The 19433-nt window shown below is 49.1% G+C and overlaps 1 long non-coding RNA gene across 18 annotated transcripts in view; it reads left to right on the forward strand.

Annotated features, from left to right (window-relative positions):
- Window positions 1–19433, forward strand: part of LOC311513134 — a 109244-nt gene that overhangs the window by 56833 nt on the left and 32978 nt on the right. For all 18 annotated transcript variants that reach the window (XR_014709662.1, XR_014709663.1, XR_014709664.1 and 15 more), the window contains one exon: window positions 2649–3233. This is a non-coding gene — a long non-coding RNA (uncharacterized lncRNA). The remainder of the gene's footprint in view (window positions 1–2648; window positions 3234–19433) is intronic.

Consider the following 19433-nt stretch of genomic DNA (forward strand, 5'->3'; position numbering starts at 1 on the left):
GAGATTTTAAAGAGCAGGTTAGACAAACACCTGTCAGGGATGGTCTAGATAATATTTAGTCCTGCCTTGAGTGCAGGAGACTGACTAAAAGACCTCTCAAGGTCCCTTCCCATCCTATGAGTCTATAGTCTAGGAGCTAAGCAGAGGGATTGGGCCCCTCTGACTCATGGGTTCTAGGCCCAGCTCTGGCCCTGACCTGGAGCAATCACTTCCCCTCTGTGTGTCTCAGCTTCTCCCTCTGTCAAATGAGGATGGTTATACTGACCTGGGGAGGGTGTCCAGCTCAATGGCCTGGCTTTGTAAAGTGCTTTGAGATCCTCAGGGGAAAGGAGCTAGAGAAAACCAAATCATTTGGCCAAGATCTTAAAAAGTGCCTCATCCCAGCATTTTAACAGTACTTCAGCGTTGCTCTGCTCAGTTCCCATGTTCGGATCTTACGCTGGTGGAACTCCCTTGCGGTCATTGGAGTTATACCCTTGATTTGAACCAGTGTAAATGAGATCAGAATCAGGCCCACCAGCTCCTCACAGCTTCCTTTTGCTGCGGGCTCAGGAGCAGGGAATGTCTGCTTGGGCTCTTTGATCTCTGGGGAGCTCATGTTTTATTCTCTCAAGTCTTCCCCCACTCCCATTTACATAAAAGGAGTGAATGGGAGAAGGGGGGTGGGAAAAGCCCACCGCAGGCTGGTAGACACAGAACTTTGGGGTGCATTCCCCCAGTTCACTGGCTGCTTGTGCTGCAGAGTAAATAGTGGGGTTCTGAGTTTCCGAGGGAGAGACCACCTCGGAAGCAAATGCCAACTGAGTCCCAAGGACAACAGCCTCTGATTTTGCAGGGGTAGAAGTGGTGGAAACCTATAAATTGCAAAAGTTGGAAAGAGGAATCTGTTTGCAATCTGGAAATGTAACCTCAAGCCCAGTGGTCCCCGAGTGCTGGAACCTGGCTAGAATCTCGTCTCGTTGTCAAACTGTCATTTGAGCTTCCCTAGTCTCTGACATCACTGCCACGGAGCGACACTCGTGGGAGCGACACTCGTGAAGAATTCCCCAGAGAACTCTCCTCAAAATCCAGCCTCTGCCTGCCTCTTGAAATGAATGGGCCAAATGGAAGCCCTGTTCCAAAGTCTCTCTCTGTTAATAAGTACAGCAGATGTGGAAAAAGCCCCCATCCATAACTCTCTCTTCTCCAGTCTTGTTTCCAGGCAGGGAGTGTTATAATGTGACACCCCCCCCCCCCACAATCTATATAAAGACCAACAGCATTGTACCTTAGAGGAGATGGTCTATGCTCAGGGTCAGATGTTACCCTATGAGCAGCTTGGGATTTAGCAAAACAATCAAAGCCACATATTTAATAGGGTGGGTAACCGAAGTATGATCCATTGATCTGAGAAAAGGAACATCAGGTATCTGACTCCCCGTCCATTTTGCTTTTGCAAGAAAGGGCCTACGCTTGTCCAATAATTCCCCTATTGCCATGATTTCCCCACATTTGGCTGCTTGTTGTATAACTTTTAGGTGGCAATGTATGCTGGAGACATTTTTTTTTTATTCTGCCAAGGCCTAACCCAGAGAACCTGATGGGGCTCATTGCAAAGCTTGGGTGACTCTTTTAATTTTTATGAAACTAGTCACCAGGGTTGGAGTTTGGCTGCCTGAGGCTTGTGGGAGCAGGGGGAAATCTGCAAGACATCTTGACCTGATGGGCAAAATCAGGGTCCGCAGTATCAAGGTAGCTCAGCAGCCTCCAGTGGGGGTTAGGAGACCTTGCAAGGAAGCATCCTGATGCTGTAAAGTGTGATATCAGTTTGATAGCAGGAATCTGGGACTAGGTGAGAGGCAGAGCTGTTATCTAGTGGATCGGACACTGGGCTAGGAGTCAGGACACCTGGGTTCTATTCTTGACTCCGCCGCTGGCCTGCTTTGCAACCTGAGGCAAGTCACGTCACCTCCCCCCACAGGACCAGGAGTGTATGTTAATCCCAGTGTCCTGGCCAAATTCCACTTCTCAGATTTGCATGTCGTTTCAGCTGGATGCAGTATTCTTTACTTCCTGAGCTAAGGTATTATCTAGGGTTGCTGCGCATTGTTAAACACATCTCTGCTTTTCAGGGGTGGGCGAATTAAGATACCTATATCTTTTTGCTAAGACTGAAAATCCCTTTGGGATCTTTTTGGAGACGAGGTGCGATGTAAATGTCCTATATTCACTGTGAGAGACGAGGTGGGTCAGTTAATATCTTTTGTTGGACCACCTTCTGCTGGGGGAAGGTACAAGCCGTGGAGCGACACAGAACTCGTCTTCGGGTCAGCTTTATTGTGTCGTTTGGAAATAGTCTTGTGGGTAAGATACTGGACTTGGGAGAACTGCTTCAGTTTTTGGCTGTGCCGCAGATTCCCTTTGTGACCTGGGGTAAGTCACTTACTGGATCTGTGCCTCATTTCCCCAGCTGTAAAATAGGAGATCTGGACTCACTGTCTGTCCCATCTCCTTACATTGTAAATTCTTCAGGGCAGGGACTTTGTTTCTACAGAGCCCAGCACAATGGGGCTGTAATCTGGATAATGTCTGGAGACATAGCTTACTTCTCACCTTCTACCAAGACATTGTTTAACCATCTCTTTATTTATTTGTTTGTTTTTCTTTAGCCTTTTGCAGAAGAGGAAGAAAACCAAACCACCGCCAACTCCGAGGGATGCTGTTCTGCAGCAGTCCCAGCCAGAGAAGAGGGATGGAAAGAAGCATGCCTAGTTCAGGGGCGAAATAAAGAACATTGCAACATGCAGGCTTTGAATTTAACATAGCCGACAGGGTTCTGTTCTCTAAGCTGGATTGTGACCTACAGCACGGCATGTAAGAACTACCTAGATGCGTCTGTGCCTGCAACACACGGGCAAGATGCAAACTTTCCACAGGCATCAATCAGGGACAGGAGAAAACAAACAGCAACTTGGCCCAGGATCTGCCTAGAGACAGCGAGGGCTCAACAGAGGCAGGTTACGCTGCCCCAGGCCTAAGGTGGGCTGGACTTTTCCAGCCTATGAGGAATTGCCTGGTCAGGAAGAGATTAATGTCATTGTCTTCCACCTGCAATGCTTTGAGTGGCTCTAGACGATTGGCTGGCTTGGCTATATAATCTTTTGCAAAGATGAAAATCTGGGGGATCCAGAAGGGAAGGAGCTACCTTACTGCCCACATGGACGCAAGAGCCCCCTGGCTGTCTCTTGCAGAAGGTAAGCCTCAGCTTTTCTTGCACTGTTACTGCCCTACCCCACGCACACACTCACACCTGCCCCAGATGAGTCCCTTCCACTCATCCCTAAACCCCCAGGAATTGCCCAGACACGTAGAGCCAGTGGATGCAGCACAAACACCTCATGATTCCTGGTGATGTTAGGGAGGGTGAGTTTCTGCAGTGCGGAAAAGGGCAGACAAGACAGATCCCTGAGTTTCAGGTTGTATCAGCAATCTCCTGGGTATAAGCAGCCCTGGGTTGAGGGGCAGAGGAGAGCAGGAGAAGACCTGGGAGGGGGAGGGGGGTACAAAGCAATGGATGATAATCAGAGGAAACTCTTGGATGGGTGATGGAAGTGAGGAATCCCCGTCAAACACCTGCGACTCTCTGGGGACTCTGTGCAGTGGCCATTTGGCTCTGGGATCTTGGTTTTCAGGCCCCTCTCTGCCATAGAATGACAGCAAATAAGCAGTGGGGGCAGGAGTTTAGCCTATGGAGACAGGAGTTGGACCTGGATGGGGGAGCAGGATTCTGGGAGTCCCAGCCATGAGTGTCAATGGGAATTAAGGGATCTAGGCCTTGTGCCAGCCTTCTGTCTAGGGGTGAATGTCATCTGGGAGAACTCGTTATTATTTGTGTTATCATGGTGCCTACAAGCCCTAGTCCTGGACCTGGATCCCATTGTGCTTGGCACTTTACAAATACCTGAACAAAAAGACCGTCCCTGCCCAAAAAACTTACAATCTAAATATGAACCAAGCAACAACAGACGAAGACAGACTGATAGGGGCATACAAGGAAACAATGAGACGGTGTTGGTCAGGGAGACAGGCCATAGTCTTTGTCTGCGGCCTGACCATTGCCAAGTTTTTTTCAGTATCATGACAAAGGAGAGTCCTGAAGGAGGAGGATGGTAGGGGCTTGTTGGAAACAAGAATTCCAATTTGTGAAAAATGTCAAGATTTTGAGATTTCTTTTTGTTGTGATTGGAACAAAAACTAGCCCTTTCAGAGACAGAGACTCTTCCACCCCACACCAGCCAATAGCTTGATGGTCAGAGCAGTCATCTCATTGGGAGACTCAGGTTCAAGTCCCTGCTCTGACTCTCACCGGCTCCCTCATCCCAGTCACCGGGCTATAGACTCAGTCTTTCTCAGTCTCTCCTGTTTTCATTTTATACAAATAGTTAAATATTCATTGGGCCAGAAAGCGAGAGAGAGAAATTCCATCCTGGACCCAACAAAATTTACATCAAAACTGATACATTTCTGCAAAAAGTTTTGGTTTTGACAAATTGGCATTTTCTGATGGAAAAAAAAAGTTTTGTCAAAAAACTCCTGACCGGCTCTGGTAATGAGTTGGTTTTGTTTACAAGGAGCTGATTCCGTGTGGGAGGGGCAGCATGCGAGGAAGAAGGAAGGTGCTTGTTGGAAGGTGCCCATCTGAACCATATAGAGTCAGCAAAACTGGGCTGGAAATCTCAGAATTAGGGCCAGAGATGCCACAGGAAATGGCCCCTCTGCATATTTTAATGCCTCTACCCGAAGCAGGAATTAAAGTGGGAGAGGAAGGACAATAATGACTTTAAAACAATGCAGCCAGTTTTCTCCAGGGTTTAAGGTCAGGTTTGGGTTTGAGGCCCAGATCTCAGGTTTGGTTCTCATTCCATCTGAATTGGTTAAGGCATTGCTCGAACCCTTGGTCTCTTTTAATCTGAATCTGGGACTTTCCAAGGAGTCCAGGGGAATTAGGTGTCTGATCCTGTTGAATTTCAAAGGAAATTGGGCCCCTCTATTGCTTAAGATCCTTCAGAAACCTCAGCCTGAAATAATAACGAGGGGGTGGCCTGCTGCACCCCCTGGCCCTCCCATTGGGCACAAATGAAGGCCAGAATTTTCAGAAGCTTTCAGCCTCTGTTTAGAGATCAGACCATGCCAGCCGTGCTCTCATTGAGTAGTGCTGCTCGTCTCAAATACCTGTCGAATCTCACGGAGATCGCTTGCCACATGACGTATTGCTCAGTGGGATTGGCTAAGTGAGGGGCCATATTTTCTCACAGGCTGGGTGCTGAGCTCTCGAGCTGGCCAGGACACGATTTTGTTTCATTTTTACCATGCACCAATTTCTATATGAAATTTTTTTTTTATTTTCGTCAAAATTTTTCTTTGATTTTTTTTTTCAGGTTTTTGTAACAAAACAAATCAACTCTACAAGGCAGTTTTAGGTGACTGGGAAATTTTGAGCATTTTTTGGGTTTTTTTTAATGAAAACACAGAAATTGTCAATAAAAACAGACATTTCCATTGAGTGAAAATGCCCCTTTTCCATGGAAAAACTTCTTAGTAGGACGTTACCAACCAGGGATCCTGAACTCTTCCGAAAATTTAGCTGCACATGTCTCCGAGTGCTTTTTACAAAAACTGGCTGCTGAGCTCTTTGGAAGGTCCAACCCCAGTTGTGGGTGCTGAGTCTTGGCAAATCTGGCCCTGTGAAAAATTCAACCCCATGTAAACAACTCAATCCACAGAGGAAGTTTCCAGAGGAGGTAAACTCATCAACTCCCCCTGCCCTAATGAGTCCATTTCCTCTTGCTCCCAGTGTCCTCATTTCTCTTCTGTGAAGTCACTTTCCATTGATCCTGGCTGCCTTAGAAGCAAACAAAGCCCTAAATATATACATATATAAAGGAACATTTCTTCCTTGAGGCATTTAGCTCCTGATCCTTTACTGCCACAGAGGTTGCCAGTGCTCTCCATGTGAATGCACAGACCCCTCCTTCCTACCCTGCACAAACCTCCTTTCACTTGTTTTCCATGGAGGGAGAAGTCAGGTTTACCAGCCCAGTGTTGTCCGACTCCATCCCACACCCCACGTTGGTTTTGGTTTTGGGCTTGATGTTTTTAATTTCCAAGCTATTTGCTTCACACCAGCAAAGGGGGAATGGAACATCGTTCTTTGAACAACAACAGATCCCTGGGAGTTAGTCAAGAGAAAAACTACACACCCTAAGGTCTTAAAAGCTCCGACTTTTCACATGACAGTGGAGCTGTCCAAAGCATTAGAAAAAGAAGTTTCACCTTTCCTTGTGTGTCTCTAAATACCGAACCCCTGTTTGCAGGATTTGCAGGCACTGTTATGTCACCCTTCATCAACCCCACTGTAACAAGGGTATTTTTTCTTCTTCTCCTGCTGTGCAACTGGAAGTGAGCCCCATGCTGACTGGAGAACCAGAGATGCTGAAGGTCCATGTATAATTGGCAAGCTTCCCCAGTACCTGAACTCACACCAATGTGTCTCCCCCTCAACTTGGAGCTCACCTCTGCCTCAGCGTGGTCTCTGTTGCCCAGTTGATCCTTGGCCGCTCTGCTGAGACTGCTGCTAAGAGAAGAGTGGTTTGTGTGAGGTGGATATTTGTCCATTTTGACCTGGGTGTAGAACCACCGACTTGTGTTATGGAGGCGTCTCAGCTGCCATCAGCTAGCAGTGGCTATTTTCAAGCCTCTAAGACCTGGGCCCTTATTTTCAGAAGCAGCTGAGCACCCACAGCTCCAGCTGAAGGCCATGATATCTGTAGGTGCTCATCTTCTCTGAAAATCAGGCCCCTAGAGTGGAAATCTGGATCTTATGAGGCACAGGAGTGCATCCCTGAGGCCTATGCTCCATTGTTAGCCGCCATCTTTAAACATGGCTGCTGCTTGGCCTGATTTGTACTCTGAAGGTGTTTGGTCAGTGTGGGTGAGTGACTTCATCGCCCTATGCCTCAGCCAAACCAGTGGTGGAATGAGGCTAATGCTGTCCTACCTGTGAGGCTTATTCAACTGACTGTGAAGTGGTTTGGCGTTCTTGGCCGACCGGGGTCTAGACAAGGGCGAAGGATTGGCACCAGTCCTAGTCTTTGACATCTCTGTATATTAGCCTTTTGCTAGGCTCCTGATCGCTGCCAGTCTCGCAGGAGCTGCAGGCTCTGAGCTGAGTGTTTTCCAATGGGGTGGCCATTTTGTCTTGTTGAACCATCTCCTTTGACGTTTCTTCAGGAGGTGGGGGGGCTTCCACCTTGCCTCTCTCTTCTGGAGCGCTGGCAGCCACTTTCGGAAACGAAAGATCTCTTCCTTTTCTAGGTTTAATCCCTGGACTTGTAGCTGAAAAACACATCCTTCTTCACTGAGCTAATGAGACTGACCATAGGCCCAGCATTAACGATTCTCTTTGAAATTATTGCCTGCTCCATCCCATCTTTCCTTTCCTTTTCAGATTACCCAATGCCACAGCTTCTGCTTGCAAAAGATGGGAAAGCGTTCTTCGTTCTTGTCTGAGCCCCCAGAGCCAGGTTCCCGAGGGATTCTGGTTGAAGGTCTCATCTAAGCCCTGCCAATGCAGAGCTATGAATGGGATGCCCTTTCGGGGGGGGGGGGTTGGAAGAGATGGAGGAGGTACCGAGCCCCTGCCCTCAAAATGAGATTGATCGGGGAGGGGGGAAATCTCCTCCCAGAAAAAAAGCTTTTGCCCTGTTTAGTGGAAAGGTCCTTCCGAGTCGTCATTCCAGCCGGAGAAGAGAGCTTCCTCTGCCATTAAGATAGAGGTGGAAATTAAGAGTTGAAGCTAAAGCCAGTGAGGCCAATGGGAGTCTTTCCATTGACTTCAGTAGACTTTAGATGAGGTCCTAGGGTCTAGATTGTCAGAACAGGTCACCCTGATGCCCAGCGAGCTAGGCTCTTTGGAACAGCCAGCCCCAAGCCTTCATGGGAGAAGGAAATTAATTCTTCCTTGGAACCTACCTTGACCATTACTTTGACATGAACAGGGTCTATTCCAGGAGACCCTTCATGCACACATATCTGTATCCAGAAGAGTTTGTGAGGTAAGGATGAGTTCAGTGCCTAATGGGAACAAAAAGGGGGCTATTGTCTGGGACGGTATCTGCACTTGGGCAGATTTTAAAGCTGGAAGGGGGACCATTGTGATCATCTAGTCTGACCCCCTGTAAAACTCAAGCCACTTTCCACAGTGTGTTAATCCAGCAGTTAATATCTGTTCTGAAGTGTAGGGCAAATGAACTAGACCATCATGAGCAATTGGATCCTACTGGATGGAAGTGCCTGGGCCCTGGTGGAGGGTGACCCTAATGTTATGCAAAATATTCACCAAGAAGTTGGAAAGTTGGAAATTTTTCACATTTCATGACACTGGTCTGATCTTCTGGGAAACCTGGGAGATTATGCAAGTTTTCACTTAAAGCCAGGATGTTTCGTTGTTGTTTCCCAGTAGTGATTCTGCTGTTAACAGTTGCCATTTGGTTCAGCTGAAGATCAGTTTCTGGGATATCAGGCAAAATCTGGCTTGCATCAGAGGCTGCAAACAGCATCGGCTCAGCTTGCCTTGAATTTTCCCTAAGCCAGTAATGTCAGCGGGGAATTCTGAAAATACAGAGCTGACCCCGGGTCTGGCATAAGTCGGCGTTGCTCCCCTGAAGTCAGTGTCAGTCGGCAGAACGGCGTCGGTTCACAGCAGCCCGGGGTCTGGCTCGAGATGTCCGAGCGTGCTTCCAGTGAGTCATGATGTGCTCCCCCAGCTCCTATAAAAAGATGAAATAACTCCCCCTCCACTCCCCGCTAATTCTGGAACCCAGAGCTGTTTCCAGGGAAATGAACAACAGAACTCGGCTCAGCCTCAGCGGGAGCAGGATGCGGCCTGTCGAGAGGGTGCGTCCGTGTTTCCAGCTCCCGCGGAGCTTTGGCCTGGCTCCAGGACACCGCTGGTCACCTGCTGCTCCTGGAGGCTGGCCCATAGGGAGGAGCTGTCCCAAGAGCATCAGTTATTCGGGAAAGGAGCGTCTCCCTCTTGAGACTGAGAGGGAGCATCTCGCTACCACACCCAGTGCCCAGGTGCTCACAGGCCCAGACAGTGCCCGTCTGGGTAGACAACCAGTCCAACAGGTGCCACTCGGGCTGCTCTCACCACGGCCTGTCATATGGCAGCCATGGTCACTCTGGAGTTCTGAGAGCAGCTATGTCCGCCTGCCCCCCTGGTTTACAGGAACTAGTTTAGCGAGATTAATCCTCGCATCAACGCTAACCCTTGGCTCCCCCAGATGCCACGTCTTCCCCTCTGAATCCGTGGACGCCGACTGCCCTAGAATTGTGGGAGGGGGGCAGTGCCCCCGTCTTGGCTCTCCAGCTGGCCGGAGGACATGGCTGGGTGCGGGAGATGGCGTCAGGAGCTCCAGTGGCAACTAATTAAATGTGCAGCCCCGTTAGCTTTGTCCCCCCCCAACCCTTCTCTTCCCGCTTTGCCGCCTGCATCATTTATGTGCCTTTTAAACAACCCCCTGCCCCGCTCCTCCCTCACCAACGTGGTAAATAGGGGGCTGGCTCCTTTTCCCTATTATCCTGCAGAGACCTGGGGTGGGAGGGGACAGCCAGCTGAGCATGCTTCTCACTGCCCGACAAAAGTAGGGCACCCAGAGCAGATGCTCTTTGGCTGAACGTGATGGGCGAAGCCATCTTGTGCCTCCGTGCCTGGCTCTAAAATGGCCGCCCGTCCCAAAATGGTGCTGAGCACAAGACGCCATCTGCAAAGCTGGTCCCACGCCCAGCGTGGCCTTTTTATGCAAAACGGAATTAATTAGATTTGAATATGGTAATTAAGCCATCAAGCCCTCCAATACTAGTAGTTTTGTTCCTTTCTTTTGGTGCTCTCCTCCTCCACTGTCCCCCACCCGCCTTCGCGCCCAACGTACCCTTCCTGCATCCTAATTAAATGTTTCGTGTAGGAAATGCCACCGCTTTCTCTTCCCCTTGACTTCACCAGGCTCTGTTTTGTCTTGGGGATCCCTGTTCAGTTCTCTTTGGCAAATGCCCCTTCATCTCTAGCCTTTCTTACCAAGCCCGCATCTCCCCTTCCCCTGAAACGTAGCTATACAATATGCAACAACCACGCCAGGGGGAAATTTCCAGAGGATTCATTTTAAAAGCCCCGTTTTGAAAGCAATATATTTGTATCAGAAATCACATCTTCAAAAAGGTAGAGCCAGCTATTCAGCTGATGTACTTCTGCATAGATCTATTGACTTCAGTGGAACTATGCCAGTTTACACCGCCCGAGAATCTGACCCTCAGCCTTCATTTCTAATAATACAAAGACTTTTCTGTCTTCAGTATCTTTCTGCATTGCACCTGGTTAATGTATTTGTATGAGCCAGATGTAGGTGGGGAGCTATATTTATATACAGATTAATATAAATTATGTGCTGTAATAGCTTTGATTTAAATAATGTTGACTGGGATGTTCAGTATCATACGACTCAAGTGGGAAAAGGGGTTTCTAAACTATTTCCCCACATTTAAAACAAATTCAGGTGATATTTTAAACATCTCTTCTAAGTCCTTGCATCACTGACACCTCCATTTTTTTTCCCTTGCACACACAAATCGTGTTTACCTGCGGCTGTTTGTTTCAGTGCAGCTGACGTGGCAAGAAAAATTGTCCAGTGGTTAGAGCAGCAGACAGGCCATCAGGACTCTCCGGTTATATCTGCAGCTCTGAGTGAGCAGAGGGGTTTAGTGGCTGGAGCAGGAAATTACGGATTGGGACTGCTGGGGTGACATCCTGGCCCTACTGAGGCAGGTGGAATTTTCCATCTGATTTCAGTGGGCCAGGACTTCACCCCGGGTTCTATTTCTGGCTTTACCATTGACTTTGTTGTGTTTCCTTGGACAAGTAACATCATGACTCTGTGCCTCAAATTCCACATTATATCATGGTGAGAAAGACACTTGCCTCCCAGGGGTCTGAGAGTTAATGAGTGAATAGTTGGAAGGTGCTTTGAGATCCGCAGATGGAAGGAGCGAGCTGTAGAAATGCAAAGCTTTATTATGTGTTCATTAGAAGACCACACCTAATATTGAAATCCCCCTGTGTAGCTTAGTAGACTATAGACTCTTGCTGTTACTGTTATTACTGTCTTGTCTGATGCACACAACAAGGTTGAATTTCTCTTGGATATTTTATAATTTACAAATTAAAAAATGGTGTTTGAATGCACTTTTATCCCACTGTCCCCCTCAGGGAAAGATTTTAACCAGGAATTAGATTTTTTTCCTTTCCCTAAATTTCCTAATAGCTTATATCTGATTGATTCAGCTGCTCTGACCCTGTAGTCTGCCTCGGTGCTGCACGGTTTGGGTATGTACCAGGAAGAGCGCATGGCCGGACACTTCAACTCACTTTCACAAATCTGCAGCCTGCAGGGAATCTTTTTTCCCACATGAACATTTTGTTTTCTTCAAAAGTTTTCTTTTTCATTTTTGCTGAAAAAAATTGGGTTTTGGCATTTTCCAGGTTTTCATTGAAAACCCTAAAATTGATAGTTTTGGGGTTCAGTTGCTGAATACCCAAATAACCTTCAGGTTTTGAACAAAGGCTTGATTTTTTTTGTTTTTGGACAAAACAGGCTTTTTATTTATTTTTGAGAAAATTCCCGTTTTCCTAACAAGCCGTTTTCCATTAAAAAAAAAAAAAGCCCATTTAGACATCAAATGTTTTGAGACTCTCTATGCAGATCACAGAGATGAGTTTGTTTTTTTAAAGTCAGAAGAGACCATCAGAGCATCAAGTCTCTGGCCCACTGCCTCTTAGGCCAGAGAACCTGGCCCAGTTTCCCCTGTATTGAGTCCTGTTGGTCAATCGCACCAGGTCAGACTCAGCAGAGAGGCTCAGCTCCCCTCGCTCTGGGTTGAGGCTGAGACACACTGGTGAACGGCAGGTGATGGAGGAGGAGTTTGCCCTGCCACTGCCTGGTCTGAGGATGAAGTTGTGTTATCCTCAATGAGTCTTAGGCCTCAATACAGGCTTGAGACTTGTGCTGGCTCCTCTGTACAGGGCTGGAGGACTTTGCCCTGAGAGAGACTGTGACAGCTCCCAGGGCTGTCAGAGCAGCAACTTCTAACATCTCAGTGTGGAGGGAAGTGGGGGAAGACAAAATGACATTTATAATTAACTGGGGAGGTAAAGGGCTTCACTGTGATGAAATGACAGATTTCTGCCCGTGGGACGTGCCTTATTGCTAGGGAATGAGGGTCACCTGGGGATGCGGCTGAGCAAATCGCTTAGTTCAACTATCTTGGCTGCATTGATTTTTTCTATTGGGGTGTGACTGGGGATAAGTGCAAAGCCAAGGCACCCCTGACAATGCCCTCGCACGGGCACCTGTGCATGAGGGTGAATCCACCCCATGTGGATTCGCCCCCAGCAGTTTGCAATCTCCTCTCATTTCTCTGTTCACCCCAAAATCGTTTGAACCCCACGGATGGCTCAGGCTGCAATTGTGGGAAGCACTGGGAGACCCAGTGAACCCCTCCCCCTTTGAGCCCCCCCATCTTAAAGCGGCATAGGGGAGCATTGTCCGATGCTAACAAAGGTGTTATGGCACTGGGTGTCACAGGCAGCCTGGGTTCAGATCTTATTTTGGGAAGTGCCGGGGTGAGGCTCCGTCTTGCTCACCCTCCTCTCCTGTCCCCTCGGCCGCAGCTGCGTGGAGGAGGAAGCGAAGCTGTCATTTATCTCTCACCAATTAACGTGGAAGCATCCATCCAGCAGTGTCAGGGTTGAGCTGTTGTGCCGATGAACTTGTTCGTCAGAGCCCAGCTGATGCAGGGCTGGTGACTGAAGGCCCAAGCAAAGCTCTGGTTGCTAGATGGATTTGGAAGGGTGGAGATGCCCAGGGCAAAATGTTTGAGAGCACAGCCCTGCCCTGCAGTGTCATGGGGGACCCCTTGCTCCCCATCTCGCCTGGGCTCTGCACCCCAGCTCAGCCCTGCCCTGTAACATACAGGGGCTGTCTCACTCCTGTGTCTCCTGATACCCTGGCAAAGCCCTGCCTGCAGTGTCAGGAGCTGTCCAGCTCCCCAATGGGCCCCTGCTCTGACCTGCCCTACAAAGACACAGGTGCTTTCCCCACATTTCCCCCCCCACACACACACATTGAGGGTTGGGAAAGGTCTGCTGTGCCCTAAATCCCCTGGAGAGTTCCCAGCTTCTGAGCACACTCTGTGGGTCAATGGTCCTCTGCGGAGAGCTGGCTAGTGACATGGTGACGGATCCTTTTCCTTGTTCCCGCCTGGCAGATTGTATTAAAGGAAGCGAAGAGTCCACAAAATGCTTTTGCTAACGTTACTGCTCCACGTATGCAATTGTTGTCACTGCCACAGGGGATGTTACGTGATCGTGAATGAGAGGGACAGGGCTTGAAAAATCCACTCAAGCGCTCACCCGCGGTTAAGGAGAATCTTTCCTGGGTGAGTGCAAGGAACTTCTGCAGAAAATCCCCAAAACGTAGGCTCTTAGCCATTATTATTGGGGAGAAAACCTTCTAAGCATGACCCAAGTGCAAGAAGTGCAGTGTGGTCTTCCTGAATCTGCAGAAAATTTGCTCCAGCACCTCCACAGCTGCTCAGAGCTTTGCCGCGCTGCACTGGAGTGAAACCTGGCCGGGATTTCATCAGTTTTCACTGCTGCTGTTTAGGAACCTGTGGGCTGCAGCAAAACTGACAAGAATGAAGGCCCTTCTACTGATTGGGCAAGCACTGATGCTTTTCCTGGGGAAGGATAGGTCAGAATGGAGCCTAAAGGGGAGGAGATGACCCTTCTCAAAACCAGCAGGCTATAAGGTGGAAGAAGGGAACAGAAAGTAGCCTCATGACTAAGCCACTGGCCTGGGATACCTGGGTTCTATTCTTAGCTCTGTCACAGTCTCTCTCTCTGGTCACTTCCCTTCTCTGTGCCTCAGTTTCCCCTCCCACCATTTGTTCATCTTGTCTATTTAGACTATGAGACCCTTGGGGCAGGGATTGTCTCATACTGTGTCTGTACAGGCCCTGGCACAATGGAGCCCTGGCCTTGGGTGTGGCCTCTAGATGCTACCGGAATACAAATAGTTAATAGGGGAAAAATCCTCCTACTATTTCTCAGAAGGGCTGGGGGTGTGGGGAGTGTCTCAGATTTGTCAGGAGCCTACGCTCCTGTGCCATAGAGGAGGTAGCCACACAGTGTGGGGTAAGAAGGAGAGAGAAGGAAACGGGCACTGGGGAAATGTTAGGAAAAGATCTGCCACGCTTTGTTATAGGGAGGGGAAAGGTGGATCAACACCAGGGGGAAGACAGACGGAGTGCAATACACTTTATGAAATCTATTCACTAACAAGCACAGTACAACCCAGGACAGATTGGCCTTATGCCTTTAAACTGCAGTGGGCCTGGTGCTTTGTCTCTTCTCACTCTGGCTCAGTGCTTGGGGGTCGGGTCCGGTTTCCAGGAACTGGCAGGGAAGCTGGGGTCCATGTCATTGCTAGTCTTAATAGTAATTCACGGCTAGTAATTTAACAACACGCTATTAGATACATAGTTAACCATAGCATGTGTTTTCAGACACATCATACCTAGTCCAGGTTACCCACAATCTGTTGCAAATGGTGTTAAAATAGTGAAAAGGTTACTAACAAAAGCTGAAGAAACAACTACTGATTTATATTTGACATTATTAAACTATAGAACGTCGCCATTACAACAAGGTTTATTACCTGCACAGTTGTTATGTAATGGAAAACTTAAACAGATTCCCTAGGTTTTTTCCAGAAGGATATAAGGAAAGGAATAAGTATAAATATCAGTCAAGTTTGTATCAAAAGAATTATTGTGAGAGGATCGCAGAAATGACCTTATTTGAAACTGAATGATGGAGTACGTTCTATAATGGTAGAAACGGGGCTCAGAAGGCCATCGTGACAACTGCCAGCATCTAGGTGATGACAGCTTGTTTCTACATTTGCACAAAACCCCAGGGAGAAAAGCCCACTGAGACAGACAGGCTCTGATGGAAATCTCTTGGGGGGGGGGGGGGCTGTTCTTATTCCCATGAGGCTGCTCCACCAGTAACTCTCATGGTACAGTAAAACAGTCTGCCAAAGGGGTTGATTTGGTTGGTTTGGTTGGTTTTGGTTGGTTTGGGTTGGTGCCAAAGGGGTTGGTTTGCTTCACCTACATTCCAAAGCCTGGGGCGGGGGGGCCGACGACAGAATTGAACCTGGTTGTTTTTCATGATGTTTAGCAAGCAGGACCGTTAAATGCTTCCCCACTGTATTAAAGATCCTGAAAAATCAAGTGAGGAATAGATGGGATGCAACCATCTGATCCTTCCCCCGAATGCCCCTTCCGCCTCTGGATGACTGCAGCCCCTGCTCTGCGATGCATACTGCTGCAGAGGGACACACACGGCAGCCTCTGTAAAAGGCATCCAGCAATTTAATACAAACTGGCATCTGCACCTGAGGGAGGGGGTTATCTTCTGCCTGATCTCCAGGGACGAAAGCCCCCGACATTCCCTCCCAGCGATGGATGTGACCTACATAGCTGGGCTCCGGATAAGACCGCCTGAGCTGCTGCTGACACCCACTTAAAGAGACAACACCCTGCCGTCTGCGAGGCCCGGTTTGCCAGCGTGTGCAGGGAGAGGCCGGGACCAGTTGGAATCCCAGCTCACCTGAGCCTGGGGGGACCCTATGCAGACCTGCAGGGCTGTCAGTCATCAGGCAGGGGCCAGGTGGATACCGATGGGAACCTCCTGGAAATTGGGATTTTAGAAAGGGCCTTGGAATTCCACCCCGCAAAGCCAAAACCCATCAGGGCACCAGGAAGGAAAAGCTTTTTTCCATGGTGACGAGCCAGCGAGATCCAGCTGCTCCTTAGTTTGCCCGCTTCATTAGGAGATTAAAGAATTGGGTGTTAGTCTCACCTGGCACCTCAGGCCTGGGATCCAAGAGTTAAGCAGGGAAGGGGGGGCCACCAAAGAACAGGGTGGCTCTTACGGGGTAGGGCTGAGCCAGGGAGCCCAGTAAGTACAGCCGTGGAGATGGGGGAGAACAGGGTTCCTGTGATGCTGCAGGTCAGGGTGGAGATGAGGACAAGCAGCAGGGGAAATGAAGGAGCCCCGTAAAGCTGAAGGAGAGCCTAGGAACCAGGACTTGGGGGCAGGAGGCTGTGTGGCGTCAGCACAGAGCCATGTCGGGGAGCAGATCCCAGCTGGAATGAACTCAGCCCTGCAGAGCATGGCTAATCCGTCCCTGGCCTGAGCCGCTCTCCCCCTCCCGCTCTGATCTCCCCTTCTCTCTCTCAATCACCACATTGTATTTCCCTGCTCAAGTGAAATAAGCAAGAAACGTTTTTCTTTTTCCTTTAATTCCAGGGAAGGGCTGGAGCTCAGCTCCTGCTGCTGGGAAAGAGGGGAGAAAAAGCCCAGTGAGTCCCCCTCCCTCTGAGCCCTGCCTGGCTCTGCAGCCCCTCCCCAACCTCTGCCCACCTTCCCCCATGCCTTCAGAGCAGCATTAGCAGCATGTGTCTGCACTGAGTCGAGGGATCCAGCCAATAACCTGCGATGAGCCCCGAGAATCCTCACAAGCTGCCTCTGGGTTACAGCATGCGCAGGCCTGCTGAGTTTTGTTCTGCTCCATGGGTGACATTTTATGCAAATTATTCAATTAGCTACTGTGCACATTTGCAAGTAATTTGCATGTGGTCATTAACTTAACTTTGTGGTCAATGCACCCCTCCCACGAGCAGTGGTGGGGACGTGGAGTTGCTTAAATCTTGGCAGCTCTGGCTGGCAGGGTGCACTTGACAGGAGAGATGATGAGCTCTGCCAGGTGCTGAACTAGCAGGAGGGGCGTGGGTGGAACTATTCTATGCCTGTAGAGGGGGCCCAGTTGGGGGGTGGGTGGATGGAATTTGCATCCTGCAGAGGGCTATGCGTCACCCCTGTGGGTCTGCGCTGGCCCCTGCATGGGGTCACTTTCACTGGGCAGCAGAGTTTACTGCAGGTATGTGCAGGGGAGGGGGGCTTTGTTTTGTGGTTCCTGGAAGGACGGGGCACATTAGGAATTGCAGAACAAGCCACCGTTTACAGGAGTAAATCCAAATGAATAGAATAAAGTGCAGAATAAAGTCCAGGCTCACTGGCATTTAGAGAAGCTCTTGCCTTTGGGGTGATGGTGATTTGAGGCAAATCTGGGTTGTTTTTTTCCCCAAACTTTAATGTTTTGAGAAAGTTACATCTTTAAAAAAAAAGAAACTTTAAATATTATTATGGGTTCTAGTTAAAACAAACAAACAGCCCTGATTCCTGGTGTCACCAGCCCCGGGATTTTGATGTTCAATCCCAGCAGAGGCCCAGACTCTCAAAACAGCTCCACTCCCACGTCCTCTAGGTGCTCTAGAGTCCTTTTGAAAATCCGACACCTCTGCGCTTTGCCTGTGTGCTCGCCCCTTCGCGCTGTGACGGAGTCTGACAAGAGCTCTCTCTGCACTCCGCAGCCAGAGCTCACGCTGGTTTAGGGTCAGAGCCAAAGACTACGCAGAGACTCCAACTGGGATCGGGCCCTAAAATAGTGAGTAGCATGAAGGACCCACTTCTCTGTCATGCTGCCCCTTGTGTAGTCATTTACCCTAGTGCAAGGCAGGGGCAGGCGGCCTCCGTTCTGATACAGTGGCCCTCGTCAGCTCACTTGGTGCTGGTGCGAACAACTGCACCAAGTACCAGGTGATGGAGAAGTGGACCTGAAATGTTCTGTCCTGAAGCTAATATTGATTCCCTTGAGGGAGTCTTGCAATCATAATGAAGAGGCTGGCAGGGTTTAATACCAAACCCCCAGCGCTGTGCGAGCAAGAGGAGCCACAAGAGGGCCTGAAAGCAATAGGACTTTACAGGCAGCATGGGCTAGGTTTTCCAAAGAAGTTGGCACCTGGGGTGCTGAGCAAGACTGTCCATTGCTTTCTAAAAGACAAGCTCTGGTGTCAGCCACAAGATCTGTGCCTGATGCAGGGATCACTGGGTGACATCCCGTGGCCTGTGCTATTGGATCATAATGGGCCCGTCTGGCCTTGAACCCTGTGAACCACTTTTGAAAATCAGGCCTATCATCATCAGCCTAGATGGGAGCTGAGCATCTGAAAAGCTGACCCTGGCTTCCCTGGAAGATCTGGCCTTGTTTGCTTATACAAAGAACAGATTTTTCCTGGCCTGGTATCTGTGCTGTAGGAGTGCAAGCCCGAGCAGCTTCCCTGCAAGTCCCATCCCCAGTCAGATGAAGGAGACAGGAAATGAATTAGAGAGAGAGAGCTATGGGAAAAGGAAACCAGAGAGCTCAAATAGCTGATAGATACATAAAGCGGGAGGGGGGAAAGCGCTAGAGAAGGCAAGATGTGTGAAAGAGATATCTCTGGAAAAGATAATAGAGAACGGGGCGGGGGGAGATAAAAAGAGACAGAGCAAGCGAGAGTGAAGATAATCGAGAGGTTGATAGAGTGATAGACAAATCGAGAGGGGAAGAGAGATGATAGAGAGAAGGATGGTGAGATAAAAGCTGTAGATAGGGAGGGGACAGGTATAAGCAAGAGCCTGCAGTGGTCCTAGATGGCGAGATTCCCACCAGGTTCCCATGTTCTAATCGCAGGCTGTGCATTAGCTTTCCTTGGCTTGTCTTGGAGTCGGGCAGAACCCGCCAATGCTGTTTCACAAAGTACTCTGAGATTCCAGTGTTTGTCTTTGTTCCGATTAGGAATGAAACCTGAACACTGGGAAATTCTCCACCAGAGAAAACCCTGAAAAAGGTAGTCTGGGGTCAAACGATCAAACCGTTCCATTTGGGTTTCACCTCGCTGATTTTCTGTTCTGTCCAAGTGTACACTGCAAAGTCGTTCCAAATGGCAACCTGGCAACGTTTCGTTCCGATTATGTTGGAACGGTACATTTCGCGTGTCAGAACCGTTCTTTTCCCCCAGAACATAACTTCAGCTAACTCCACACGATTTCAGGAAGCATTTGGACTGCAGTGAAACAGTGTTCTCTGGTGGAACATGGACCTATCCAAGTTTTACTGGCCTGTTCTAGTTTTTCCCTTTCTCCGACATTCACATGTTTGATGTCTAGCAGGACTGTTCCAGCTGGGAGGGGCTGTATTGTCACCGCTTCTCTTTGCTTTATGTGCACCAAGCCTGCGTCTAGCAAGGGAAAGTACCCAAGGAATTAAATGGAAGCTTTAAGGTTTACCTTGTGGCCCAGTGGATAGGGTGCTGGACTGGACTAGACTGGATTCTGTTCCTGGCTCTGCCACTGACTCCTTGGCTGACCTTAGGCAAGTCATTCCACCTCCCCC

Source organism: Lepidochelys olivacea (assembly GCF_965140295.1).
Source record: "Lepidochelys olivacea isolate rLepOli2 genome assembly, chromosome: 25".
Lineage (NCBI taxonomy): Eukaryota > Metazoa > Chordata > Testudines > Cheloniidae > Lepidochelys > Lepidochelys olivacea.